Genomic DNA, 12093 nt, shown 5'->3' on the forward strand with positions numbered 1-12093 from the left:
ATACCTAGCAATTTGTAAGTCAGCCTTTTTTTTCATTGTGCACTGAACAATTCCTCATAAGAACCCTGGGTCCTGCCTCGGTTACCTGAATTTTAAAGGGTAAGCTAACACTGAGAAATGTTTGAGAATATGTGATGAAGATAGACTCAAACCCATTTGAGGAAAAGACAGAAATATTTTAAGTTCTTTGACTTGGTAAAACACTGTGAAGTGATATGATTAGTAATGCAATGTTTTTTCCTCAACAGTCAAGTGAGTTGCCAAAGCAAATATTTCACCAAAGTTAGGCAGGAAAGAAAGACTATGTAAGACCACCGTAATAGGGATGAGAGGCCAGAACTCTGTGCTGAAACAAAGGGTGAATTGGGGATGGGGCGGGATGTGATATAATAAGAAATATATATTTGGTCTCTGCTCCCAGTTTCTGAAAGTGTTCCTAAAACCTTTGTGGATAAGGGTGTTAGGGGAACCTTTTTTTTTTTTTTTTTTTTTTTTTGAGACAGAGTCTCTTGCTCTGTCGCCAGGTGCCAGGCTGGAGTACAATGGCGCAATCTCGGCTCACTGCAATCTCCGGTTCCCGGGTTCAAGCAATTCTCCTGCCTCAGCCTCCCTAGTAGCTGGGACTACAGGTGCATGCCACCATGCCCAGCTAATTTTTATATTTTTTAGTAGAGACAGGGTTTCACCATGTTGGCCAGGATGGTCTCGATCTCTTGATCTCATGATCGGCCCGCCTCAGCCTCCCAAAGTGCTGGGATTACAGGCATGAGCCACCATGCTTGGCCTAACCTTTTGTTTTAATATTTGGTCTTTTGGCCATAGTTCCCAATATAGAACTCCTGAGACATTTGTAACATCTTGAATGACTGGAGAGAGTGTCACAGAACTCCTAAATCTCTTGAAATTTTCTAGATTATTTGAGCATTTTTTTTCTAAAGACATGCTTCATAGTGGGCTCCTGAATGGAAACAGGTTGGTGGGAAAATCAACCATGTGATTAGAAGGGTGGCACTTTCACTCCTGCAGCCTGACCTCTAGCAGGGGAGATGGGCTCAACACTGAGTTGGTCACCAATGATCAGTTGGTGTTATCATCATGCCTGTGTAATAAAGCCTCTGTAAAAATCCAAAAGGACAGCATTCAGAGAGCTTCCAGATTGCTGAACATGTGGTGGTCCCTGGAAGAAGAGATACTCAGAGAGGGCATGAAAGCTTCATCCCACTTCCCTCATACTTTGTCCTATACATCCCTTCTATGTGGCTGTTCATCTGTATTCTTTGTAATATCCTTTATTAATATAATGAAACAGTAAATTTAATCAAGCCAATTTCCTGGGTTCTGTGAACCATCCTAGCAAATTAATAAAACCTGAAGAGTGGTTTATGAGAATCCCAATTTATAGTTGGTTGAGCAAAAGTACAGTTCACAACCTGGGTCTTGTAATTGGCATCTGAAGTAGGGAGCAGTCTTTTAGGACTGAGTCCTTAACCTGTGGAACCAGAGTCTTAATTCCAGGTAGATAGTATCAGAAGTAAATTCAATTGTAGGATAGCCGGTTGGCATCCACTGGATAACTGCCTGTTGTGTGAGGAAGAACTCACATTTCAGTCACAAAAAGTGAAGTGTTTGGTGTTGTGGTGGTGTATCGAGTGTGAGTAGAGAAAATGCTTTGATTTCTCTTATCTCCTACAAGGGGATGGAGAGTTAAGCACTATGGTAAGCTAGTGGAAAAGTACTGGAAGACATTAGGGAGGTTGATCAGTGGGATTTGTGAAGCATATTGAGTCAATTCCTGAGTACAGACATTTCTCTCTCTGTGATTAAGCCATCTGTGTTTGATACCTGAGGCCCATGGGAGATAAGCTCTTAATCTCCTAGGAAGACTGGGAGATAGGGTCACTATCTTTTGTAGTGATTACACATCAAAGAGATGTCCCTCATGTCCTTAATAAAGAGATTCCTAGCTTGTAAAATTGGCAAGAGGCTTTTAAAACAATTTGCCACCACACACCTGTAGTCCCAGCTACTTGGGAGGCTGAGGCAGGAGAATCACTTGAACCTGGGAGGCGGAGGTGGCAGTGAGCAGAGATTGTGCCACTGCACTCCAGCCTGGCACAGAGCAAGATTCCATCCCAAAATAAACAAACAAACAAACAAAAAACCAATTTGCATCTCAAGTGAGCAGAGAGAATTCACAATTACAAGTTATGTAAAGAAAATGCTCTAAGAAAAGGGATGTCAGGGCCTAGAATCAAGAATGAGCTCATCTATAATTGAGTCATGAGAGAATTGTTACGGTCATCTTGGTCAGAGAGTTTGTTTTTCAAGTCTAAAATAAGGGTGCAAAAGAAAGATAAGGTGAAAAAAAAGAAGTACAACAGAAAAGAAAAGAAAAGAAAAATAAGTCCTAAAACTTAAGAAAAATTTTAGTTAGAATATCAGGAATCACAAAGTGAGTTGTCATTTTGAGCCTGTTAGATGTGTAATAAAATAGTGGAAGACATGGCTTGAAGGAATTTTATAGTATCTATCTGTGGTAAGCAAAACAGCTATTTTTCCTAGATGTTTTACAATTGTTACTTCTGAAAGGTGGCAAAGTAGGCCAAGGAATCTTTCATTTTTTGCTGTATAACTTAATGAAAATATTAATTGAGTTCTTTTTAAGTATGATGAAATGTAGCTTCCAGTTGAAGAGAACAGTTGACCTTCATTGAGCATCCACACTTGCCAAACATGTTGTAAACCCTTTTTGTGAGAATGACAATTATTAAAAAGTCAAGAAATGAGAGATGCTGATGAGGATGTAAAGAAATAGGAATGCTTTTACACTGTTGGTGGGAGTGGAAGACCTTGTGCAATTCCTCAGTATCTAGAACTTGAAATATCATTTGACCCAGCAATCCCTTGACTGTGTATATACCCAAAGGATGATAAAGCATTCTGCTATAAATACACATGCACATGTATTCACAATTGCAGCACTATTCACAATAGCAAAGACTTGGAACCAACCCAAATGCCCATCAATGTTAGGCTGGATAAAGAAAATGTGGCACATATACAACATGGAATACTATGGAGCCATAAAAAAGAATGAGTTCATATCCTTTGCAGGAACATGGATGAAGCTGGAAACCACTATTCCCAGCAAACTAACATAGGAACAGAAAACCAAACACCACATGTTCTCACTCAAAAATGGGAGTTGAACAATGAGGACATATGGGCACAGGGAGGGGAACATCACACACTGGGGCCGGTTGGGGGACAGGAGACAAAGAGAGGGATAGCATTAGGAGAAATACCTAATGTAGATGACAGGTTTATGGGTGCAGCAAACCACCATGGCACATGTATACCCATGTAACAAACCTGCGTGTTCTACACATGTATCCCAGAATTTAATGTGTAATAAAAAAAATTTCATTGAAACAGTGCTCATGCCACATTTTTAATTGTACTACATTTAAATTGTACAGTCAGCAATTTTTTATTTGGTTCAACTTCTTTTTATTTCAATTTAAGTGTTTAATTATTATGCCAAATAAAAAAATGTAGAATTTGATTGAGTATAAACATATACTATAACCTTTACTATATACGTAAATAATATACTAGAATGTAAATAGAATTTTTTTTCTGCTTGGCCTATATTGTTTTCAACATGCCCTTTATGAATATCAATTGTAACTCAACTATTATGTTACTATTTTAAGCTTCTTATTTTTATTGGAATATAGGAAAGTGAGTTATCTGAATTGAAGCAGTAGTGTATATAAAAATAGCTGCTCATTGGTAAGAGAACAAGTCTTAACATCTCTCATTAATGTATTATGCCACTTGTTGTAAATCAAAAATAAAATTGTAAGGCTCCCAACTAATTTATTTATTTATTTATTTTTTGAGATGGAGTTTTCCTCTTGTTGCCCCCAACTAATTAAATGGATCCCTCCTCTTGGCTGAAGGGATTTCAGTGTAAACCTGAAAAACTAGTTCTGGCCATGATGGGAAGGATATGCCTCAGTATACTCTCTTCTCTGTAATTCAGGTTTAACTGACCATCATTCACATCAAAACAGATATCTTACAAGTGAGAGACAATCTCTTTTTAGCAATAAGGGACAAAACTGCAGCATAATTCTCATATAGCATCACAAGACAGACAGCAGTTCTGCAAAGAAATTGAAGTGTTTACCTCCAAATATGTTTCTTTGACACATTTTGAATTTGTCCTGCAAAACTGTCTTGTGAAGAAAATACGCATTCTGTAGAGAATTCTGTTTTCTTTTCAGGTGTTTTCCTGATCCAGGAGAGATTAGCTAATGGTCTGGCACTTTTTTAGGTCTGAATAGAGAAATTTACCTTATATTCTCTCTGAAACCTGCTACCTGGAAGCTTCATCTGCATAACAACCTCATAGTTTAACCCAGACACTCCTTTCTATTTGTTCCAGATCTTTGGGTAATAGCTTAACTCTTAACTTTTTCAATCAATTGCCACTCAGAAAACTGAAACCACCTTTACAAAAAAACATAACTGAGAAAATTATTACAATGAAAGAGATATGACCTAACGGACTCCACCTTGCTTCAACCTCCAATCTATCCTTGTTCATTCTTGGGAATAGGCTGAACTAACTTTGGGAGAAACTTAGTTTATAGTTTAACTTTATTTTTATTTTTATTTTTGAGAGGGAGTCTTGCTGTTGTTACCCAGACTGGTGGAGTGCAAGGGCACGATCTCGGCTCACCACAACCTCCGCCTTCTGGGTTCAAGCAATTCTCCTGCCTCAGCCTCCTGAGTAGCTAGGACTACAGGTGCACACCACCATGCCCAGCTAATTTTTGTATTTTTAGTAGAGACGGGGTTTCACCTTGTTGACCAGGAGCTGATGCTGCTATTCTTCCTGTCCAGCCTACAGAACCATGATCCAATTAAACCTTTTTTTAAAAAAATAAATTACCCATCCTCAGGTATTTCTTAATAGCAATGTCAAAACACACTAATACAATCCTGATCCCTGAATTTTTGGGGTGATTGATTTGAGTAATCATAAATTTCTGGTCTCTCGTACAGCAGGCTCCATGTGAATTAAAATATTTCTCTACTCCAATTACCTGTCTTGATAAATCAGCTCTATCAGGGCAGTGGGCAAGGAGAACTTGTTGTGCAGTTGCAAAATCTTTGAATCAACCTGTGACCTAGATGGGGCCCTGTCCTTTGAGTTGTCCTGCCTTTCCAGACAGAATCAATGTACACCTTACATGTATTGATTGACATTTGCCTAAAACTTCTGTTTCTCTAAAGTGTATAAAATCAAGCTGTAATGCAACCACCTTAGGCACATGTTCTCAGGACCTCCTTGGGCTGTGTCACAGGTCATGGTCTTCACATTTGGCTCAGAATAAAACTCTTCAAACATTTTACAGACCTTAAATCTTTTTCATTGACAAAGCTTTTTGGGTATGGTAAAATTTTCTACTTGCATTGTATTGTTTTGCATAAAGAACATGTGTTGTTGTTTTAAATAAAAAGAGGGTTTTAAAAAAAATTATTTTATTTTTATTTTTTGGAGACGTAGTCTCACTCTGTCACCCAGGCTGGAATGCAGTGACACGATCTTGGCTCACTGCAACCTCCACCTCCCAGGTTCAAGCGATTCTCCTGCCTCAGTCTCTTTGCCCCAATTCAAATTTCATTACTGTCTTCTAGACATACCAGTGTAAAGTTAAAAAAAACTTTATTATCATTATCCATTTAGGAAAAAAATCAAAATAATCTTTGTTTAGGCATATACAAGTGAAATCAGTTCAATATATGTATATGTATTTTATATACAAACATAATTTCAAGTTTAATTGACCTGTTCATTTTCTTTAAGTGGAAAAGAGGTTGTCTTAGAAGAGATAGATATATCAGCAAAGTATATCTTGAGAAATAAACCTTAAAGTTTTAGTGATACATGTAGCATTTAAGAACTACATCTTGAATTATGTTATGTCTCAACCTCTTAATATATATATATATATATATTTTTTTTTTTTTTGAGACTCTTTCTCACTGTGTTGCCCAGGTTGGATTGCAGTGGTGCAAAATCGGCTCACTGCAACCTCCATCTCCCGGGTTCAAGCGATTCTCGTTCCTCACCCTCCCGAGTAGCTGGAATTGCAGATGTCCACAACCACGCCCAGCTGATTTTTGTATTTTTAGTAGAGATGGGGTTTCCCCATGATGGGCAGGCTGGTCTTGAATTCTTGTCCTCAGGTGATCTGCCCACCTTGGCCTTGCAAAGTGCTGGGATTACAGGCATGAGCCATTGGCCAAGCCCAGATATCTTTTCTTCTTGGGTAATTACAGGCCTTCATTCACCAAAACATCCTCTCTTTTTTGTCACAGGGGAATTCAAATACAGAAGTTGATTTCATGGCTTTCAGAGAGTCGATACATAATTTTTAAAGATCCAGCAGGGCAAATGGCAGGCACACTTAGCATAGAGCAATTCACACTGGGTCCCAACCAGGGTAAACTTTGATAGGAACAAACAGTTCTCTAGACTCTCTCCTGCAGTTCAGCTTTGGTTTTCTTTCTGGATTTTCTTTCTTCTCTTCTCTTTTAAAGTTGTTTTCCCTGAGGTTCAGGGATTTGATTTTTTTTTTTAAACCAAAGTGAGCTTATTATCGTTTTTATGGTTTTGACCTTTACCATTATGAAATAACTCCTATATATGTGTCCCTTTCCCAGGATTATTTTTAGTATCTACAGGGCAAACTGGATCACACTGAAGCTCAAGAATATTATATTAGTTGCCTGCAGACATAAAACTAGTAGATAGAGCTTAAACTCAAATCAATATTTTCTGTTCTCTCTCTGATCATCTTTCTGTATTTCTTGGAATCTCAACTCCTAAGACATTCTGATTTTTAAACCTGAGAGTCATTCATCCCTTATTTCTACTTCTTCCTCTCTTCTCACATTACCAAGACCTGTTGATTTTCTCTTATATATATTTGTTTAATCCAACCTCACAGTCCCATCCCCATCCTAGTCAGAATGCTAGTATAATAATTCATTATCACTTGTCTATAAACTGAACTCCTTTTTGGTTGGTGTTTTTTCTTAAATACATGCCCCACAATAATTAATGTAAAAAAAAAATTCTCCTTATTAGTTTAAAGGTCCTGGGCTGAGGACCCTTACTTATCTTTACAATGCATGTCTGTTCTCTTTCTATTATTCTCTTCCATGTTATACTTAAACACATAGATATTTATGCTTTAAAAATGTATATTCAGCATAAAATAAACATAAAGTGATTGTAAAGGTGAAGAAACAGAGCTTGAGTTACTATAACAGAATTCTGTGATTATATATAACACATGGGACTTTAGTCTCCAGGAATGTTATGCCCTGTGTTATTGTTCTTTACGATCTAGTCTAACAGATTCCAAATGTGTACGTCCTATCTCCCTCAGCAGGGGTAAGCAGAGGGTAATGTGAGAGTATACAGAGTCTTCAGAAAGCCTCAAAGTCAAAGAAAACCTCCCCAAAGAGGAAACATTTGATTATATTATCTAACAAGAAACACAGATTTCCATATATTTTAATGGTTACATAATGCTTTTCACATATAAGTTCTAACTTAGTCTTTACCACTACTTTTTGTGGAGTAGCAATATTTATCTCAATTTTACAGGTAAAAGCAAATGAGTCTCAGAAATGTTGCCAGAGGGAATATGTAGCGGGTATCTGAGACAACGTGAACTCAGATCAACATTAAAAAAGAAAGAGAAAATTGAGATCCAGGAACTGGCTCCAGGTCAATAATGGTGGGAGATCATTCCATTTTTTTAATGTCTTGATTTCCTGTTCAGTCCCTTAAAATTCTTCTTCCTTTTTTTTTCTGTAATCACATTGTCCCTAGCAATAAATTGGCATCTTAAACTTACTTTGTACACATGATTTAAGATACAGCCCTATCTAACCCAAGTAAACATTTAGAAATCAAAACTAATATCTTGACAATTTTTAATTAGACTAATATTTATCAAATATGATGTGTGTCAAATGTTGGAGCTATAACTGCTATTAGTAACCAGACCATACAATCATGGCACTCTCTAACTTATCTAAGGTTCAAATCTACATTTTTGCAATGCAAACTTTTGAAGTACTATTTTACCAGTTTCCTGGTAGTTACATTACCCATTTTTTCACTTTTATTTTTAATGTGCTATCTTGGTTTTATTTAAATGTAGATTCTTATAGAAAAACCTACATTGTTGAACTTCCACTAAAGGGAATATTGACATAGGCTATTTCATTTCTTCATTGGTTGGGGCAGTCATGCACTTGCCTCAGGGTTTTCTGTTATTCTTTCATGAAACCCACAAATAAAAGCATACATGTAATTGTTGATTGTGCATTTTCTCCAAAGGCTCAGACCAAAAATCCTAAGAGGTTTCAATGACATTGACAAAGTCATATGTTTCATCAAATCAGATCTTCCACACTTGCATCTATACATGATACTGAAATAAAGTGAAACTAAGCCAAGAATCACCCATCAAATACTGAATGAATATTGTCTTTGTAAGGAAAACATGAGTTAATGTTATAGGCACACACTTTTACATAATGCAGGTGTGTGAGTGTGTCCAACACATGTAACAATCAAATATCTACTACATGTGAATAAAATATGGTCAACATAGATTAATATATATAATTCAGATACTATTCGTAGATATATAAAATGTGTGATGTATGTATCAATTTGTAACATTATCGATTCTTAATTATACGTAGCAGAGACTTAATGGTTTTCATCTGTCTGCCCTGGCTTCATTGTACTCCTTTTGAAAATAGTAGCAGTAGTAGGTAGGTGTGAGTTTGTTCCATGACAGATCTTAGTTTCATCCACTTGAAATAAGTCCCAAAGTTTCATTCCCATACTTTGTGTTGCCCTGAAGTTTAGCTGCTGTGCTTTTGAGCTGCATCTAGACTGCAAATACTGAGATATCTATTTTTTCCATTTATTGCCTTGTTGGATTTATCACAGGGATACTTCAGCACTTCAACTCCCAAATAAGAAAGTATTTATTGTCACTTTTTGTCCATTCAATATTCTATTTTTAATTGTAATTCATTATACTGTCTTTCTATGCTGTCAAAGGCAATCGGCTTACCCATTAAACAACAACCAAGGTTTATGCTAGACATCAGCTATTCACTGAAAAAGCAATCAGATGAAAATAGGTAATGCACCTTTGAAAGAAACTGATAACATAAATTTTTTTTGTTCCAATAATATAACTTGGCTTGATTAGCACTCTGATACTTTGGAAGTATACAGGGAGAGTAAAAGGTATTATAATGGATGGAAACAAAGTACACTGAGGCCAAGCAATATCCCTTAAGCTACCAAGAAATATGATCCAGAAGCTGAAATTCTGACACAGACAAGGAATTCTAATTTACCGCACATTATAATTCCATAATTTCTCTGTATCAATTTTTAAGTTAAATTTAAATACCAGGTTTATAATAGGAAATGTATTAGTTAATGGGGAGAAAACAAGGATTAATAAGATGTAGCATTTATGTCCTTGTGGGACCCAGAATTTCTTCACATTTTTCTTTATTTAAGCATGAACTGAGCATAATTTGAAAACCTAAAAGTAACAGTACATAATTTAGGCTCCTTGTTACTCTATGTTTCCGACTTCTATTTTTAAAAGTTCACAGTGCATTTTGTAACTTGTTTTCAGAAACTTCAGTTTGATATATTTATTTCCAAAAGATTATGAAAGTTTACTATACATAGAATGGAAAGTAGCTAAAAAAATTAGGTTCAGATAGTCAATGCCCTTCAATGAAAGACTACCAGAAAAATATACCTGTAATTGAACATATTTGGGTTTATTACTTCTGGCATCTAGGAGAAATGCACATCATGGAATACCAGGGTGCATCTCAATAAGATTGTTTTATTATGGGGAAAATGTATTATAGGATTTAGCTTCTACTAGGTAGTTTTGGGGAGAGTTCAAGAAAGTGATGCTTTGCTCTGGATTGGAGCAATTCACTAAATCAGAATCTCAATGCATTTTACCTCGCAAGAAGAAAAATAGAGTTAGGCTAAAGTTGTGATTGGTAACTTTGTATTCATCACACACATTGGGTAGGGGAGGATATGTTTAAAGGGATCTTCTTTTCTGTCATTGTTCAGACAATATCATGAAGTGGACTTGTTTTTTGCTTTGTTTTATTTTGTCTTCATCTTATTTCATCATCATCTCAGAATGACCTTCTCAGATGATGGCATCCTGCGAGATTGTGTTCATACGTACGATACTATAGCCTGTCTGGTTCTGAATGCTAGCAGCTTTTGAATGTCACTGACTGCTGTTTCTTTTCAAAAATTACTGCTCAGACAGAATCAGGTAATTTGAGTACTTTTAATAAGATGGAGGAAGGGGAATTAGCTGGTTTTTGGTTTGGGGATTTGAGTATAGTCAACAAAAGTGATTCAGTACAGGAGATATCGCTTAGTAGCCATGTTGCTTTGAATTAGCTAGTTTTATTATTAATAAAATGAGAATCATAAGAGCACTTACCTCACAGGGTTGTAATAAAGATTAAATGAGTTGGTTTGTGCAGAGTTCTTACCAGAGTGCCAAGCATATAACAGATTCTCTAAAAGTACTGCTGATAATGGTGCTCTTGCCAACAGTCGGCAGTGGTAGCAATGGAGACCTTATCTAGACCCAGATTTGCTATATTTACACTCTTCCACTCGAGGCCTGGATTTGTGTTTGGTTTTACCAATCACTACATATGTGACCTAATTCTGTGTGGTTCTATGCATAGTTTAAGCATTAGACAAGCAGAGTTAAAAAGTCCAGCTTTGCCACTTATTGGAAGTGTGGTCCTTGATAGTCTCCTTAACTTCTTTGAGTGACAGTTACTTAACTGTAAAATGCAAATAACACAGTCTAAATGGCATGGATTTTGCTTGTTAAATAGATAAAATATACAAAATATCAAGCCTATAGTTAATGTTCTCTGAATTGCAGTTCTCATTATTATTAGCCCCAGTCCCCCAACTTGTAAACTAAGAGTCAAAATACTGATGTGAAATTATATATAAGCAATGTATAAGAAAAAATTATAAAGTGTCGTGCAAAAAAAGGGCTGTTTTTATTACTGCAATAGGAAGGAAGTACAGGCTGACCCAGAATCCAACTCTCCACTCAGAAACTTAATGACAAGAACAGTATATTAGAAATAATTGTGGCTGATATTTAGTAACAGTGGCAAGGATGTAGACATTTATTGAACTTTCTTTTTTCTCCATTTTCTTCAAAATTTGGGTCTTAACCTTGGAGAAGTCATTTAATTCATCTGGTTTTAATTATCTGCCTACTTCAGTGACAGATTGTGTTATAAAGAGATGATAAGACAGCTAATAAAATCATATTTATAGAGCTCTTTGAGATCTTAGGTGAAAAATAGCACATGGGGAATATATTATCTCACTGTTATTTTGTTACAGAAAATGAGCAAAAATTTTTCTCACTCACAAAAATCAACAGTGGAAAAATATCACTGTAAGTATTTCAAAACCCTGAAGAAACTTCGGAAAAAAACATGATGATAGTAAGCATACTGTTGACTTTAATCCTCCAACTCTGAAGCCTGACTGCCTGAGTACAAATCTTGGCTATATGTATGACTTTTTAACTGCAGTCCTGGACTACTGCTCAACCTCCTTTCCACAGCTGAGTTTCCTCCTCTAAATCATGGACCTAATAATAGGATTGTTGTGAAAAATAAAATGAGTAATATAATGTGCTTGGAATACAAACTGCCTGTCCGATAATGTACATCATAGTTGTTGTTATGAAATGTAACCTTACTGCATCTTATGTCTGACAGGGGTTAAATAGGGCTTTGCTACAAATAACAGCCTATGTGAAGGAAAGATATGCACAGTACTGTGGGATAGTCACAGACACAATGTGTGGATCAAGAACTGGGCCCCTCTATAGGACATCAGGAAGCTGGTAAAGTAAATTTTGATAGCTATAGTAA

This window comes from Callithrix jacchus, chromosome 10, assembly GCF_049354715.1.
Source record: "Callithrix jacchus isolate 240 chromosome 10, calJac240_pri, whole genome shotgun sequence".
NCBI classification, from domain to species: Eukaryota; Metazoa; Chordata; class Mammalia; order Primates; family Cebidae; genus Callithrix; species Callithrix jacchus.